This window comes from Aulonocara stuartgranti (genome assembly GCF_965226115.1).
Source record: "Aulonocara stuartgranti genome assembly, chromosome: 22".
Lineage (NCBI taxonomy): Eukaryota > Metazoa > Chordata > Actinopteri > Cichliformes > Cichlidae > Aulonocara > Aulonocara stuartgranti.
This window is the reverse complement of record NC_138957.1, coordinates 30,202,129-30,220,553: the sequence shown is the minus strand read 5'-3', so window position 1 is coordinate 30,220,553 and position 18,425 is coordinate 30,202,129. Positions and strand designations below refer to the sequence as shown.

The 18,425-nt window shown below is 39.5% G+C and overlaps 1 protein-coding gene across 1 annotated transcript in view; it reads right to left on the bottom strand.

Annotated features, from left to right (window-relative positions):
* The window catches only part of rnf19b (ring finger protein 19B), a 42,373-nt gene extending 27,333 nt beyond the window's left edge, over nucleotides 1–15,040 (bottom strand). The window contains exon 1 of the mRNA XM_082521109.1: nucleotides 14,783–15,040. The gene's annotated coding sequence lies outside the window, so the exon portion shown is untranslated. The remainder of the gene's footprint in view (nucleotides 1–14,782) is intronic.
* Nucleotides 15,041–18,425: the final 3,385 nt, after the last annotated feature.

The following is an 18,425-nucleotide window of genomic DNA, read 5'->3' as shown; positions in this document are numbered from 1 at the left end:
CCCCCAGCAGGCAGGCACAACTTATACTATAAAATCTATAATTATAACATTTTCTGTTTATAATATTCTATTAGGCGACACAGTTACATATTAGGGATTGAGGAATGTGCATTTATTCTCATTTAAATTTCACACAATTTTGGCTTCCACAGATTATTAAAACAGGATAATTGAGATAAAGCGATCACTTGTTGTTCTCCTAAATCACTTCCCAATAATGCGTTATTACTTCATTTTTTTGGCACAGACGGTAGAGTCGGGTGTTTTCCAGTCGGCAGGTTGGCGTTATGATTGGTCTTGTCGATAAGTCTTTGGGAAAGTTAGTAAACCCCAATCTGCCCCCAATGCATCCATCAGAGTGACTGAGTGTGTGTGAAAGTTCAATAGCGTTTAAAGGAACAGAAAGTGTATTTGTGTGTGTTTGCAGTGCTTTGAGGCACCATGTATTTGGTTATTTACAGTTACACTTAACAAAACAGTGCTCCTTTTCTTCTAATTGTGTTAAACAATTACAGAATTAGAAAATAATGATTATAATCGTGCCTGTTATTTTGCTATAATTGAGCAAAAAGGCTACTTACTAATACACATTAATTTAACCATTACGTGAAAATCAATACGCAGCTCCTTTGAATGACGACACAAACAGATGATGAGTCAGTGTGGAAAAAACATCTCCGCAAACAAAAAAATGAATGAGGAACTGATCTGAAAAACGGCCATGGCATTAACAGAAATGAGTCCGCGCACAGAGTATCTGCAGCCTCACCCAGAGCTAACAGCGAACATCATTCCCAGCATTCCCCACCTGGCCTCAGAGTCAGGTGGTGCACTTCTTTCAATAGGTGGAGTCCTACTCAAAAAACAGCCAGTTTCTGTTTGAAATGTTGATTTCTTTCTATCTACTTCTTTAAAGCACTCATTTGTGTTCTTCATCATTGTCACTGGTTTAATTGGTTTGTTTTGCACTGCTACCATCCAATTTCGTTGACATTATGAGCCAATAAAGTTTTAATTGGAGATGTTGTGAGAACGCACTGTTTTAATGGATGCACGCGTTTCACTAATTATTTATCAATTATTTATCTGGAGTCACGACAACTCTGCATTTCTAATTTGTCATGCATTTTTTAACCTCTTTAGCAAATGAAGTATTTGAATAAAACAAAATAAAAACAATAAAATACAGTTTTTACTAGTGGGAATTTTATCAGTGTTACATTTTTAGATGATGTGAGCATCTACAGATCTGGTTGGTTTGGTCCTTGGAAGCTTTGTTAGAATGATGATGGGGTAAAGGGGACGTGCTGCGATGTTATGGTTAACTCAAAGGTAAGGGGTGTTGGAATAATTGAATGTCCTCACAGAGATAGCCAAGCAAACGTTTGTGTGTGTGTGTGTGTGTGTGTGTGTGTGTGTGTGTGTGTGTGTGTGTGTGTGTGCAGCGTTCGTGTCGTGCTTTGGCAGATGGACCTGAACAGCCTGAGAACTTCACAATCTGGACTTGATTTGTTATCAACAGGCTCACACGCACTTTGTTCTACACTTGTCCTCCTACTCCACTGCTGCTCAATTCAACACACACACACACACACGCACACACACACACACACACACACACACTGCAGGCTGCTTTAACATGCAGCCTTCCAGGATCTACATGCCTGTAATAATATTTCTCTGCCCTGCTTTAATCATCAAAGCTTCAAAAACACGAGGTTAAGTAACTGTTTCATCTGAAAAAAAAAAAAGAACTAAACTTTTTCTTTTCACTTTGGACTTTTGTGGAAATTATTATTATAACCATCATGCATCCTAACTGCAGCCAAGCCACCTGACAGCGAGGATCATCCCCACAGTGCACTCTTGTTTTATAGCAACAGTTCTCAAACTCGATTCTCATGACAAGCAGAGGTTGCTTTTCATCTTTGCCAGGACAGTCAGGTGAATGCAATTACCTGCCCGGTGGGCTGCATTTTTGCGACTGCCAAAGCCCGCTGCTTTGTAGAATGATATTTATTTCTCCTGCTCGCCTGTTTGTCTCTCCATCTGTTCCACATTTTTGTCCAAATTAAGGTTTTGACAGCTACTGGCCAAATTCCCATGAAGCTGTTCGTGGTCCCCGGAGGACTTTTTCTGTACTGCAACAACTAGATTCAAATGTCCTTCTGCATGAACAATTCCAGAGTTTTCTATGTGCTCTGGCTCAGTTTTGAGTTTCAGAGTGCAAAAACTCCAATGCTCATAACAAAACTGGTATGCTGACATACTGCACATTAGATTTACTAACACAAAGATAGCTGAATCAATGCATCACATATGTGTTTGTGAGCCTTTATTCTTATTTTATTATCACGACCCAAACATTTGAACATACATCCTGATGATACACATACATGCAGATTATACTAAAGCAATTTGTTTGTGGAGGCAGACTCCAGGCTTCGATAACTACTGCACAGTTACAGCAGTGTAACATCTTTGTTTAATGTTGATTAACTTTCTGCTGCAGATATGGTTTTGATGACAATCTGTGGTGACAACCGCGTTCATAAAGAGGACACATTATACTAATTTAGAACACCATATTTTGAATCTTGGACTCTAACAAAAAAGCTTTCTCTAACTCACAAATTAAAATAACCTTTATTCATCTTATACTGGGCCTTTGGGCCCCTCAGTTCATCTTCCCAGTTGTAGTTTACTTTAATCTAATTGGCTGTCACAAGATCAAGGTTGTAACAAGAGGTGGGCGGGGCTTCTGTGCTCACAGCCAGGATGCCCATATTAGCGATATCTTTCAGTCTATGACAACATACTGAGCCAAGGAACAAGATAACAATAATAATAATTATGATGATGGGGATTGTTTCTAACTTTGGACATGTTTTCTTTGAGTATTCAGCACTATGAAAGGTCTAAAGAAAAAACAGAGAGGTATACAGGAAAGTCTTAAAATGTAAGAAGGATTCAAATCCTTTGAATATTCTGATAAACTCACTTTAGTGCTTAATGTGACACAAATGTTTCATAATGTGAGATTTCAAAAATTCAGAGCATACTAATGATTCCTCTTGGTGTCAAACATATTAATGTGAATCTTTTCAAAATGTGTCATTCCACATTTTTATATCGATAATTTAATGTGGACGTGTAAGCTATGCTCTTAATTTAGATCCCGCGTGTCCCAGCAGGCAGCTTTAACCTCATTGACTCCACGGTGTCTCCTGTAGCTTCCGGCTCTCGTGGATTAACTAAAAGGAAAAATCATCCACGTGTTCTTCATTTAATTCAACATGATGTAATAATAACTGCAGCCTGTAAAGGCCACTAGTAGAACTCTTAATCATGTAGTTTACAAGACAATAAAACTATAATAGTCCAAGTTCCTAAACCGCCACAATGAGTCCTCACAGCCTAATTCTGGACTCGGTTTCCTGAATCAGAGCGAGAGACAAACAGACAGACAGAGTGAGGCCGGTGCGATCTGCAGGTAATCCATCCTCAGCAGCTCGCAGACACAATGTTCTGTCTTAGACGGTGAATCTACACCTCAGCACTTTGGGATCCTCCAGTTTCTCCCTGCAGGGCATGAACTGCCTAAACTGCTGCAGCTCAGAGCACATACTCGCCACACCCATCCTACAGGAACATACGTTCACACAAAAACACTTTGTATCCAAGTTCAACTGGGTTTAAGTATAGTTAGAAGTAAAATCCAGTTTTGAGTTCTACTTGCGTGTATAACAACGATTTGATGTTTAATACTCAGGTGTCCTTGTGATCTTCCTTCTTTTTTATGACATCTAACTCAATATACTTTGGCAATAATCCTAGGACAAATTTCCCCTAAGGTACAATAGAGTTTATTTTACCTGCTCTGACTTGACTTGTTGCCTTTTACTGAATATATTTCTATTCATCTTTTTGACTCTTGATGAAACGGTGCAGAGGGAACTTTGGGATGGACATTTTCCAGCTAACTCACCATTAGTGCAAGCCCGGTATGCAACATGGATTGTAAGACTGAAATGATTCAGCTAGTGTGGGCCCTGCTAGCAGGTTACTCCACATTAGAGGCCATGATGAAGGATGATTGGACACACACACACACACACACACACACACACACACAATGACACGCACACGAACATTCACACCAACATGCAGTTCGGAGTAATCAGCTGTGCGCTACAGGTGTGCAGCTGTCAGAACTAATTGCTGTTATATAACACGACTCGCCGCCTGCCTCGTCATTGTCCGCACAGGGTTCACGCTACAACACACACGTACACACACAAACGCACACGAAGGTGAGGTGAACATACATGAACAGCTCACAGATTCGCGTTTAATGAAGTCCCTGTGGAAAAATCTGATACGATATGTGATAATAACACACCACTAGCTCTTTATCTATTAAAAATGATAACACATAATAGATGAAGCGGCTGAAACTGAAACTAATTATACTTTTTTGCTCGGTCCTGCTCTTTTCTCTTTGTACATGTTGCCGTTGGGATTAATTTTTAGAAAACATAACATCTCCTTTCACTGTTATGCCGATGATATCCAGATTTATTTACCTTTGAAATCCGATGTGACTGCTTCTTTGCAACCTCTGTTCAACTGTTTGCATGAAGTAAAAATTTGGTTATCACATAATTTTCTTACATTGAACGAGAATAAGACCGAAATCATAGTCTTTGGTAGTCACACTCCGCTAGACCAGTTAGCTGACGCCCTAGGCCCTCTCGCTAGCCATCTTTCGTCCACTGTAAGAAACCTCGGAGTGTTCCTGGATGGCTCTTTTAAACTCGAGAAACAGGTGTCCACTGTGGTAAAAAACAGCTTTTACCAGTTGCGTCAGATTTCCAAAGCAAAGCCGTTCCTTCCTTTAAAAGATCTTGAAAAGCTTATCCACGCATTTATTACATCCAGATTGGACTACTGTAACTCCCTCTACTCGGGCCTCCAACACTCCTCTCTTTGCCGGCTCCAGTTAATTCAAAATGCAGCTGCGCGTCTTTTAACAGGTACGAGAATTCATGAACACATAACTCCAATTTTAGCCAAATTACATTGGCTCCCTGTTAAATATCGTATAGATTTTAAAATTCTTTTGTTCACCTTTAATATTTTGAATAATTTAGCGCCCAGTTATCTTTCTGATTTACTCCATTCATACAATCCCAACAGGGCACTTAGATCATCCAACCATAGGCTCCTAGCACAACCTAGGACTCGAATGAAGTCGAGAGGCGACCGGGCCTTTGCATCCGTGGCACCCAGACTCTGGAATAACCTCCCCGTTCATATTCGCACTGCCGAGTCTATCCAGTCTTTTAAATTACGTCTTGAAACTTATTTTTTTACTTTGGCTTTTGATTCTGTCTAGTTGGCTGTTTTAGCTTGTTGCGTTGTTACCTATTGTTTGTTGTCCTCTTCTATTGTTTGTTTTAACTGTCTCATGTTTTTATTGACTGTGAAGCACTATGGTCAACACTGTTGTTTTTAATATGTGCTATATAAATAAATTTTGATTTGATTTGATTTGATTTTTGTGGTTTCAGTAGTTTAATCTACAACCGGGGGCAAACACATATACAATTAGGGAGCTTTGTACATGAAGGACTTGTATTACATGATTGGGGAAGTGTTCCCATTTAGAACATGTTGTGCACACATTTTCAGACGATAATTTACTTTAAAAAAAAATCCAAATAAACTATTAGCCTGCTGTTGTATCACTAAAAAAACTTTAACTATAATAACTTTCAGCTGCTTTCTTAGCTCCCAAGGCTTCGCCACAGTGGATGGATCTGCTTGTTTGATTTGGCACAGATTTTATGCCGGATGCCCTCCCTGATGCAACTCTCCCATTTATCTGGGATTGGGTCCGGTGCTGGGAGAGCATTAGCTTGCAATCTCCTGAAGCTCATTATAATATCAAACACACGAGCTTTATCAACAATACAAAATTAGCTTAGAAAAAAACACTTAGTTTAAATGAGTCCTAGTGGTGTACGACGGCATGCATGCATGGGGAAAAAGCCGACTATTCAGCCCATGTTTATTTGTTAAGTGGGAACAAAATGAGTTTCTATACAGCACTGAGGTAAGTAATGATCTGAGCATGGCCAGTAAATTAATATCTACACAAACAACAATGGTGATGAAGCAAAATATTAATTTGACTCTATGTAAAGTAGTATTAAAAACCCTCCATTATTATATAAATTACCTTACTGCAAACCTAACCGCAGAGCTTTCTAAGTAATGACGTGACAGGCTGCAGCCTTTTGTGTTTACAAGACACATCTCTCCTCCACTCTGGGTTTCAGCCAAAGTGCCTAAACCCTCCCATTCCTAAGAACTTGACTGAAGTTTATTGTCTTTGCTGATTCCAGAGAAAAATGTCAGGCTGCTTTGACTCTGATCTTTCTTTTTCTCATTGGCTCATTCCTCTTGTGCAGCTGCAGATCTGCCTGAGGAACAGAGTTTCATCCTCTATGGATTAAAAATTGTTATATAGGGGCGATCTTATGGCAGCCCCTCCTTTGACCTTTGATGGATGTTTTCCTCCTGCTCTCCCAGATTCTAAAATATATAAACACACACATGCGGCAGATTCAATATGCCACCAAGCACAACCTCAATAAAGCAAACGCCACTTAACATTTCTTTCCAGTCTTTCACGAAACACATCAAATCAGCCTAAACTGATTATCCTGTTGTTGCGCTCAGCTCATTCGAAGGCATCTTATCGGTTCGGATAAAAGCGTCAGCTAAAAGGCTGCAGTCTAAACCGACTGATGACAACACGAGAAAGTCCGCAGAGAGCAAACAGCTCGGCTCAGGCTGTTATCCTGTTTGTAGTGATACCGAGTAAAGCCCTGCTAATCTGAGAGCGGGGGCCAGGAGTGGAACAGGTGGTCCCCCTTCTCAACCAGCAGCTAATAATGCACGATGTGTGTGTGTGCCTGTGTGTCTTCAGAGAAGACAGCTAATTAGAATCAATCAGCTAATAGGCTAGCTGGCCCTGTTGTAAAAATGCCTCTGTGTGTTTTTGCAGAGCAACTGCAGCACAACGCTGAATTTCTGTGAACTTGTGCCAGAACTTCTAGGAGGAACTTACGTCTTCATCAGTGTCTTCGAAGAATGCAGCTAATAAAAGCATGTGACCCATTATTTATTGTTTCATAAATGCTTTGTTGAACTTGGCAGTAAAGTGGTCATTCTTCTGTTGTTATGCACAGTTTGACCCTTATTGTTATTAATGCTTTGCACGGGCCATCTCGGGTCCCGCTTCACATGCCAAAATTTCCCAGGGTACTGGTAAGACAGCACTTTGCATGTCAGCTGCACAGCTGTATGGGCGAATGAGCGAGTGAGAGATCAACTGTAAAGCCCTGATGTCGAAAAAATAAAACACTTTAAACGTTTAGACCTCCATAGTAGCAGCACATGCATACCACTGTGGAGGGCCATGAGTGCCAAAACAAATTAAAGAAATACATCATTAAAAAATTAATTCAATGTGTTATTAATTAATAAAACTGGTAAATAATGAATTTAATTTAAGACATTTTCTATTCAATATTAAATCATTAAAAATGTATTATTTAATTAATTTTGGCGCTTGTGGCCCTCCATACATGACTAACGTCTAAATGTTCCTTCACAAGAAGAAGTCAAGCAAAAAACACCGTCACGGTCGATCGGCCAAGGCTGCTTCTTCTTAGCACGATTAGATATCATGGCTGCTCATCAGGGTTATAATAATAACGACCTCATACTTTACTGCTGAATCACGGCCATCTGGTCATACTCAACTTCTTTCCGCTGTTTGCCTCATTGCACAAATCGTTTCTTTATAGTTATTCACAACGGCCACTACCTGTTGTTCCCAATGAGCGTCAAACATTCAAGTATTCACACCTGCAACCTGCAGGAGGACGGTCATGGGAAATACAAGAACTAGTTTTGGTAACGACTAAGTGATTCCTGGTTGATGTTTTAAATGCCAACCATTTCTCTTTCATTATGAGCTTCCTGTCATTCACAACTATAAAAGTGTCTCATAAAATTCCAGTTAAAACACCTGTAAAAGAAGAAAATGATGTCTTTATCAGCGAATAGAAGTTAGCCTCACTGAGGTGAAGATCTGGATGTATTAAGGAGATGGAAATTGTTGGGTACGTGAACAAAAATATCACGGGGCAGAGCAACCATGACCACAAGGTGGCCGAGATAAACCCGTAAAACCTTTTTGCACAAATCGATTAACTTAATTGTGATAGCTTAGAAATATAACTACATATAAAAGATATAAAGGTTACGTAATATAAACTGACTTATATGGGTCATTACCATTTTACTTCATGAAAGTCATGCCAGGAAATTTATCTTGTTCCATGCTTGGTATGTATATCAGGGCTGGCAGCCTCCAGGGCTAAAAAACCAAGCCAACACGGAAGTGCCAAAAACTGTAGTGCCCCTGTGGGCCCTGGAGGCTGTCCCCAGAAAGAAGTCAATCCCCAAGATTCCCATGCTAACATGGCCAACTTTACAGCATTAAAGCGTGTTTACACTCCGGTACATAAACTGGTTTCGGGCCGTATGGATGGTCTCTTTTTTGTCTTTAAGCAGTTAAAGCACTACAGTTTGGTTCAGCCTCTCCAAGAAGTCGGGTTCAGGTTTTCCTGCGTGAAACTCTAGTACGTTGTTTGTGTGTTGAACAATAAGAGACTATAAATGTAGCTTGTTAACCAAGCATACCAGCAGTCACTTCTGACTGAAAAAAGCCAACACAACAGTGTTGAAGATGGAGACTATCCCAGCTGTCTTGGGGCAAGGGGAGGGTCCACCCTGGACAGGTTGCTAGTCTGTCGCAGGGCTAACACATAGACACAGACAACCATTTGCACTCACATTCACACCTATGGGCAATTTAATGTTTCCAATTAATCTAACCCCACTACCTGCATGTCTTTGGAGTGTGAGAGGAAGCCGGAGTACCCGGAGAGAACATTGCCGCCACACAGAAAGACCCCGAATTTAAACTCAGGACCTTCTTGCTGTGAGGCAACAGTGCTAACCACCATCCTGCCCTCTTTAACTGTTAACGAGAAAATCATGCTTAAACCTAAAGGATCTGGAACTAGACAGTCTTGCTTTTAAAATCCTAGCATGTTTTGGCTTCATATATAGTACAAAAAAACCCTGAATATCATTTAAAAATGTACTAAAATGTTAACACCAATAAATTCACTGCTGCCAAAACTCTAGTCTGTCACATTTAGTGATTATTTCACACTGTTAATTTTATTTATGTGCAACTTTGTATCACTAATCATACTTTTATTTCACAATCAACCACGCCTCAGCAATTGCATACATCTGAAAGAGATTGTGCGCTGATAAGATTAGCTGGCAATTTTTTTCAGCGTGGGCTGAAAAAAAATGAAACTGTTTCGCTTTCATTTAAGTTGCGTTCAAAAGAAAATGAGCGCTTACTTTAAACACCTAGTTTTACTGTAAGGGTTTTAAGTGCAAAAAGGTCTGCAGAGAGACTAAGTCACATTTCTCTAAAAAGCATTTTCTGATGAAGATCACATGATCTTTATATCAGTTTTATTTTGTAAGCCAAGCAGAATGAGCTGGGCGATGACGCTGATAATGGATAATATTCTGTGGAAATGCAGCTCGTACAGCCTCTTCCTTGGAAACGAGCACACACACAAGACCTGCATATTATTAGAGTGTGCGCGTGTGTGTGTGTGTGTACACGTGTGTGTGTGTGTGTGTGTGTGTGTGTGTGTTTATATAAGCCTCTCCCCTGAGAACATTTACAAACAGCTTGTCAAATTTGGCTCACCCTAAGCTTGTTGCTTTCTTTTTTAATGACTGATATTTTTATTGAATTTTGGATTAACACAGAGAGTCAGAACTCTCAAAGACAAAGAAAGGAAACATCTTAAAACAGACGACAAACTCTGCATCCCGTGAATTACAGAAAGTCTGATTAATGAAGAGAGCTTCAGGTAAATTTTAAAAAGGTCATCTATTCACATGGCACCACAACAAGAAGCAGATTAAAAAGTTGAGCTTCCTTCCCTGTGAAATGAATTTGAATAGAATAAAATATTTGAATCACCCGCATGAAGCTGTGCCATCTATTTATTCTGTTCCCACTCCCTTTTTCTCTGGAACTGGACAACGCTGTTGGCCACTTTCCATATCAGCACTTTACTGCTGCTGCATTCACTCTGTGCCTCTAATCTTTCTATCAATCCGTCTCTAAGGCCTGTTACTGATTACTGAAGATGCAGAATAATTTGTTTCAGGAACTATTAGTGTCATACATTTGATAATTAACGTTAGGCATCAGTTTGGGACTTTGGTGCAGACATAACCTGATAATGAGAGCAACCAGGCATGAGATTCATTTTAATAGCTACTTGGTTTATTATTCTTTGTGGTTAAATGTTTAGATATGGTTTTAAGGTTAAGACTGTACAGTAAACCTGAATATTTAAAGCTGGTGTTTTAGCTTCTTTTTAGCTGCTGTTTTGGATCTGAAGCCTTCAGAGTCACTGTTTTGGTTTGACTTTAGTTGCAATTGGCTAGCAAACTAGCTAGCAGCCACACTGCTACCCATTCTCTCAGGAGGTGGTGGAGACCAAAACAGAGCCAGAAGGAGAAACGTTGCGAAATACGAACCAAGGGTGTTGGAAATCAGAGTTACTTAGTTTATCATTAGTTTTATGTCTTATATTTAGATTTGAGTTACTTTCCAGTGTGGGTAGTTTCAGTTTAGTTTTGCTCAGTTTTTAGTCTTTGTTTTAGCTTTATTTGCAAAGTGGGTGGTAAGATTTCTGAAGCTCAGATTAGACAATACAATAGAAATAAAAAACTTCATGTAGATATTCCTGCAACAAAAAGATTTGTGCTTGGAATGGTTGACTATTCACCCTATATGACAAAAAATAAAACTACATTTTATTTTTGTTAGTTTTGTGAGTACATAGTAGTGTTTTAGTTAGCTCTCACTCTTTTTTTAAATTGTAGTTTGTGGTTTTATCTGTTTTGGATCTTTGCAACCAGACTAATGCCAAGGTGTGTGAGCACAGTCTCCCATTAGCACTCATAGGTGTGGCTAGTTTTACAGGTGAGTTTCAGAAGCTGCGCTGCTTTGTTGGCATTAAATATCGGCACAATTTGCAGTTGTAAATGTTAGTAAATCTTTTTGTGTGCTTGATTTAAATGTTCTCCTCTCTTTATTTCACACCTTCAGAAAGGAACTAAAACAAATCAGTGGCAAAAATCTCACAGTTTCCACCTCCTATACGCACTTTTTTTAAAACACCAAAACCCAGCTTGTGCTTCCACAACGTGCTAGAAAATGTGACCTATAGTGCCTTAAGGGCTATAGTAACAACGCTTTTCTCTTTATCTGCAGTATACTGTACAAATTAAGTGATTGATTGTTTGGCCATTAAATTTTTGCATTTTGATTTGATCATTTTTAAAATATTTGCCAGTTAGATTCTCTTCATGGACAAATTTACTAGCTAGCTGACTGACTTTGGCTCTACTTCACACTAACACCGGATATTTTCTATAAATCAGTCGACAGGCAAAGAACAGAAATCAGCAGTGATGAGTAATAACTGCAATTTATAAGAAATGACTAACGAAGAATTTGCCCTGCTCGATAAAGTTACCACAAATACTGTCTTAGTGACTAATATCTATCTATCTGGAAACACATAAAATGATATTCTTAAGGGATTCAAGCAGGGGAGGCAGATGGGTACACAAATGGAGAGTTTGAGTTTTCTCTCTCTCCCACTGACGCTCATTAACACCTCTCCCACACACACGCACACACATAAAGTACACTGAGAGTCCAGAGCGATGCAGTGGAAGGTGGAGGTAGAGAGAATCAGGCTGGGAGCTTCTATAATTAGAGGAGCATTCAGGAGCCATACTGCTGAGTTGTTGAATGTTTAATGTGAGGCCGAGAGCCGCTGCAGTGACTGAGAGGAAACCTCTGAGCTCCTATGCATCTCCTCATAACACACAAACTGAGACACGCACAGCGAGGGACGGGGCGAGCGGCAGTAGTAGTAAACTGAATGAGTGGATTCAGGTTTCAGAGAGGAAACAACAGCTCACACACACACACAGTCCATCTGAGGGTGTAATTCCCGGCTATTGTCTGTAACCTGAAACTCGTAATGGCACAGAAACTTGAAACTCCTGTCGATGAGGTAATCCTCTACCACGTACTCCAAATATAGTCACTTGTAACACTTTTTAACTTCACTTCTTTGTACAATATGCTGTGCTTAATGCAGTTTGGTTCAGATGACATCATATTCCTTACCTATTGCTTTGAAAGGCTTTTTCAGTGAAAATTTTAAGACTGTTAAATGTTTTAATAATGTTCTATAACTGATTTTTTTTTTTTACAGCTGCACCTGTCCTGTAAAACGTCTCTGGAGATGCTTCCAGGCAGCTCAGTATGCAAATAGATTTGTTAAACAAAACATTTAAAGCTAACAAGCTGAAGACCGAGACATTAGAGATTAAAATTTAAGCACAGTTCCTTCAACAGATGTGTTCAAAGTACTATTTTACATCTCTGTGTTTTTAGTGCTGCACTAATCAGGTGCTTTGGATTTGACTCCATTCTACTGATCCTATTAAACATAGATTACATTTGGCACATTGGTCCAGTCCATTAAATAAAATGATAACAGCCCAGTTCCACTTATCCACAACCACAGTTAAAAACAGCACTCGGCTACACTACCCATGTACTTTTTTTTGATGGACTCTACATGTGAGATCCTGGAGAAAGCCCACGCAAACATAGAGAGAACAGAATGTGCTTCTCGAGGTCAATACAGATCTTTGAAATTTTAAAAACAATTAGACTGACTTTAAAACGTTTTACAGAAGTAAAAATACATTTGTCAGCGCACTCTAGTGGCCTCAAACTATGTCAAACATGCATTTTTTGGCATTTTCTCCTGCTATTAATTTTACAGGTTCACCGTAATAAACCTGTTATTAAATGATATTAACTGATATTTGGCCCTTTTTTTGGTTAACTGACAAAATTAATCTGATATAACATAAGGATTAAAAAAATCCTGGCTATATTGCCTTTTTCTAGGATGGGGAAAGGTATTCAAAATGTGACCTTAAAACAAAACAGCACTGGCCATTCAAAGGTATCATCACGCTCTGGGAGAGGTAATAATTGACTATTAATTGACTTTACGCATCCTCTTTGTTTTTATGCTTTTCCTTATTGTGTGTTATAAATATTTCGTTGCATAACAGACATGAAAAGAGTACAACTGATCCCTGTGAGCCAAAAGCTCAGGCTTCAAACTGCTCTAAATGCTCAGTTTATCATCCCAGCAGCTTCACCCACCTGCTGGTAAAACCTTCTGTTTACAAGGGCTAGCCAATCACAAGAAAGTTGTCTTAAAGGCAGATGATGGATTGAGGTGAAGCACAAAGGCTGCGTATTACGTGAAAATCATTTTGACATGTGAATCATACACGCTGAGAATAAAAACAATGTGCAGGAAATAGTTCCTGTTTAGTAAAAGGCCCGGTCAACACTGATAACAGGCCTACTTTACGAAAACCAGCCAGACAGATTTACAGACTGTGTCACGTCTATGCCACATTCAAAGAATCAAAACAAACTCATCATGCTGACTCACCTGCACTCCAGTCATAAAAAGATAAATATTAGTATTGGTTATTTAAGGGGTGACTTGAAAAAAAAAAAGAAACATCATCACAATCTGTAAATCTAAGCAAATCTACTATTTGATGTGTCATTCACCAAGACCAGTACGGCAGTTAAAGAGTTTTTCTTTAAGCCTTTAAACACTATTTACAAGGATGTCAAATAACTATATGGAAACGTGACACAAACGGGAACGCCTCATTAAGCCTGAGCTCTCATCCCAACATCAGAACTGAACCATGTCATTATTTACAACTCATTTCAACTCCTTATCTGATTCATAACATCTGCAAGGGCACCGGTTCGTGCTGGCTCGCTTGTATTTGGTTGTGCTGCTTTTAGTTTGAGCGTTTCAGAAAACCCTACACTGGGGTGCTGGTGATGGTCACCACACCCCGGCGGTTCAGAAAATCTGGCCTGAAACAGAAGTAAAAGCCCCCAAAACATAAATATTCATATTCCTGTGAGGAGTGTTTGAGGAGCTCTAAGCTTCTGTAACACCTCCTCTAACACTGCGTTTTATTATCATGTAAGGCTTCTGCTGCCAGCTTCGTTTTCACAGTCATGTTTAATGTATTTTTTCCCATCTTTTATGGAAAATACACAGTGTCCTTAGAGCAGAGTGACCGGGGAGTGGCAGAACAGACAGGAATGTGTTTTAAAGGCAAAGACAGGGCAGCGTTTTAACTCTCAGGATGACTTGGACATTCTGCTTCCATAGTTTAGGGTTACACTGCAGCAGCTGGGCTCGTCCTCGCTGTATTTAAACAGCCTACATGACTGAGATTTTTCCAAAAACGTGGATGGTTTGCTTTGAGCTCACCTGTGACTATCAGGCTTTTTGAATGACCATTCAGAAAACAGTTATTTTAGTGGCAAACAGATCTACGGCCAGTTTTGTTTTATTTATCTCATACATTCAAATATAAAGAGACACATTTAAATCCGTGACATGTCTGTTAAGCAGCTCATGCAGCAGAGGGTTCATCACCGGACACTCACCCTGCTCAGGACCGGATTTCTTCCACAGGAGAGGCTGGGGAGCGATGCGGCGGCCGCTTCGGTGCTCCTGTGCTTGGCTCGCTGATCTACAGTCTGGGTGTAAACCGTCCTCCGTTACCGTGCCAGCCTCTGTCTCTCTTCTCGGGCTCGGCGGGGGGTCTCCTGGCAGGTGACGGCGGACTCTGATTTTCCTGTGCCCCAGGAGCGCAGCGCAAAAACTCTAATCTCCGCAGCTCGCTCCGCGTCGCCTCGCGCTCTCTGGTTACCGCCCCACCGCCCCCTGACGTCATGGAGGAAAGCCCTGGCCGGTGACGTCACGTCACCGTCAATGTGGAAACCCCTCCCCGTGGCGCAAGGGCTAGTTTACTGTAAATGTGCAAAAATAAATAAATAAAAAGGACAGATTTGCTTTAGCTGCTTCTTAGATTACCACCTCTAACACAGCAGCACCATGTTTATCTATTAAGATATCTGTCGGTAATACATTGGGTCCAAATCCCAAACGATGGTGAACTCATTTTTATTAAACACATCAGTGATCAGAAGCAGAAATCCCTCCGAGAACAAAAGTTTATTGTGCCAAAATGTTTCAGATAAGACATATTTACAGCGCCTTTGAAGATAAATACCACAAAGTGCTTCACAACACAAAACAAACATTTACCCAAAACTAAGTGTAAAAAGATTTTAGGCGCTTTTTAAAAACAGAGTTTCTGCTGCTATCAAAGCTCAGCCTCCTAGTTCTCAGTCTTGTGCTGTACAGCCAGCAGGCCCTGGTCACATGAACTCTGCTGGGGATGAAAATTTAAAGTGTTGTACAGTAGTGCTGTTTCATGCAGGGCTCTAAAAGCCAAATCCGAAATGTTAAAGTGGATTCTGTAGTTAATGTGGAGCGTCAGTGACCTTTAGGTGCTTAGAAGACTCAGTGAGAAGTCTCACAGAAAATATGTCTCAATGAAGCTTTGCTAAGACAAATGAAAAATGAATCAATAACCCAGATGTGATGAAATATAGGCGCGACACGATGATATCTCTATTAGTCATAAAAACAACACCAAGCCAGATATTTAACACAAGCATTCAAAGTGAAGACTGAGTCTAAACCTACACATAGAACTTTTAGTAAAGTAATTTAGTGGTAAGGAAACCTGAAGTTTCCATGAGCTTCGCTAAGTTGGAGAAAAGTGGCAGCCAGCCAACCTTTAAGTCTAGGAACACATTGTGGCTTAAGGGAGATATATATAGCGTAGATGTCATCTGCATAGTAGTGATAAGAAAGGTCTTTATATGTTCTCAAATGTCTATGTTTCTTATCACTCAAAATCCAGCAGATATAACAGAAACAGTACAATCAAGATGTTGCTGGAGACTCCAAGTGATAAAGTGGCGCTGCAACGCCTGCCTGAAAAGGATCAATTATTAACGGTTTTTAGGAATACTTTTGAGATGGATCTATAACTGCCAAGAAGAGACGGGTCGAACTTGGAGTTTTTAAAAAGTGGCTTAAAATTACCAGGGACCTGATCAGAGACCAGGGAAGGATTCATTACAGTGAGCACACAGGGAGCATTTAAAATGTGAAAAGAATAGGAGGATGCTTTCATCGAGTCACCTCAGATAAAGAAACACGTTAGTCTTTCTAACATAACAGACGGAGCGAGAGGTAGAAAGAGACACGATGAAAGAAATGATGATGAAGGAAAATATTTCCCCAGACCCTGAAATGATTCCACTTTCATTTTAGAACAAAATACTAATAGTGAGTAATCGTTTCACCTATTAATAAACACAGCCTTGAATTCCAGCCACACTTCTTCACGTAGGAAACATGACTGGAATGTCATGTCTTAAATAACATCTTATACAAACATATATCATACACAAGCAGTCTGATACCAGGAGATAACTATGACATGCTTTGTTTGAAGGACACAATAGATATATACGCACAACTATTCAGAAATGTTGCAATCCCACATTACATACGTTACCTTACAAGAGAAACTACAGAGTAAACATAAATAATATAAACACATATGGATCTGTGAGGAAAAAATAATGTTACAATTAATTTAAAGCTTACAGTTCAGAAGATTTAAATTCCTTTTGATCAAAAAATAATTTGACCTTTAAAATACAATTTAGACGTTACCCCATACAAGTTAATAGTTTGTGTTTTATTAAAAAAAATCCTAGATCCAACAAAGAGCAACCAAAGCAATGGCAAGAACATATAATACCAGGATAAAAATGCAAGAAAGTGTATGTTGAGGGGTTAACCGTCACTGCTTTGACTGCTTTGCAATAATCCAGGGTGACTACTCTGTGCTCGGCTTTTCTAAAAGAACCTCTTTGTTCTTATTGGTTACTCTCCTTTTCCTACAATTAAAGAAGGAAAGGTTTTCAGTATGAGTCATGCCAGATGCGTGTCATCTTTTCCTGTTTCCAAAAAAGTCTTTATTTGAGTAAAGACCAAAAAGAAAACCTTTTTCTTCTTTTTTTGTAATTCACAAGTTAAAGATATTTGATGCTTAGCCTAAATGCGAAGGATCAGTAACTGAATATTTTCAGTTTACAACAATACAAAAGGAAAAAACGCACTTTCACATTTGAGTTACAAGCAAATCTCAGAAACAGTGACCTCTAGAGAGGGTTAGGTGACTTCTGCAGGATGCAGCTGCTGCTTCAGACTAAGCTGCAGGTAAGCTGCAGGCATGACATTTGGGTTAAAGTGATCATGTGATTTTTATGCTCAGACAAGTTCACATGCCCTTATCTGCTGCTTATCACTGATAAAGCCGACTTCCAGGCTCTTTTTATTTTATCTGGCTGATAAAATAAAAGACAGCTTTGTGCTTCTTATCACTAGTTTTACTGAAAACCAGTAACATATACACAAAAGCTCCAAGACACTGATACCATCATTGTGCTGTCTTTAAACCTCCAACTTATCCAGACATGTTCACACTGCACCAGTGAAATAATCTCAGACAAAATAACAGGTTACATTAAATATTTAAGACTAGAATCAATTCAATTCAATTCAATTCTTTATTTATTTGTCACATGTAGTTATAACTAGTACAACACACAGTGAAATGTTTTTTCCGGCTAAAAAGTACTCCCCCCCCGACTGTGCATCTTACTAAACTTATAATAAAAAATATCTATATAAAAGTATAAAAATGTATAATATCGTGCAAAATATTACGCTGTAATAGTTAAGAGCTATAGTGTACGTATTTACATAAATACAGATGTAAATGATAAAATACAAATAAAAATAAGGATAAAACTCAAAAGAAAATTATATACTGTGTATGGAATTGTCCATCATGTTGTCCGATTTGTGTTTTGATTGAGGAGTCTCACTGTTTGTGGGTAAAAACTCCTCCTGAACCTTTCAGTTCTTGTTTTCAGGCTACAGAGGCGTTTCCCTGACCTCAGTGGCCTGAACAGTTTGTAAGCGGGATGGCTGGAGTCGTTAGTGATCCTGATGGCCCGGGATCTGCACCTTTCAGCGTAGATGTCCTGCAGTGTTGGTAAAGATGTTCCCATAGTGCGTTCAGCTGTGCGCACGACCCTCTGCAGGGCTTTCTGTTGTTGTACTGTGCAGTTCCCGTACCACACCGTGATGTTATTA